The sequence below is a fragment of the Tupaia chinensis genome, unplaced genomic scaffold (genome assembly GCF_000334495.1).
Source record: "Tupaia chinensis unplaced genomic scaffold, TupChi_1.0 Scaffold000270_2, whole genome shotgun sequence".
Lineage (NCBI taxonomy): Eukaryota > Metazoa > Chordata > Mammalia > Scandentia > Tupaiidae > Tupaia > Tupaia belangeri.
Window position 1 is genome coordinate 2,911,294 of NW_006159751.1, and position 361 is coordinate 2,911,654.

A 361-nucleotide genomic window follows, 5' to 3' on the forward strand; every position below is an offset into this window, starting at 1 on the left:
AACCGCGGTCGACTACGTGGGAGTCCAGCGACATAGCCATTACGCCAACTGCTGGTTCCCAGTATTCCAAGTTCTTGATCCTCAAACAGGCAGGATTCTATCATTACGCCATTATACAGATGTAAGAAATGAGGCAAATAATCCCTGTGCTGTAGGATACCTCTCTAATCTAAAGTCAAATAAATTTGGGACATAGCATACTGCATTCGCTTCTATTAGATTTGCAATACACATTAGCATAAGAAAAACACTGCAGGGGGTGCAGGGAGGTAGCCTGGTGGTTAAGGGCACTGGACTCCCTCATGGCCGACTGCGGTTTGAGTCCCAGGCCCGACAGCCTGTTTTCTCACCATTTCTCTCT

The 361-nt window shown here is 47.1% G+C and overlaps 1 protein-coding gene across 3 annotated transcripts in view; it reads right to left on the reverse strand.

Moving 5' to 3' along the window:
• The window catches only part of LOC102484037 (monocarboxylate transporter 1), a 54,834-nt gene that overhangs the window by 2,398 nt on the left and 52,075 nt on the right, over positions 1 to 361 (reverse strand). The window lies entirely within an intron of this gene.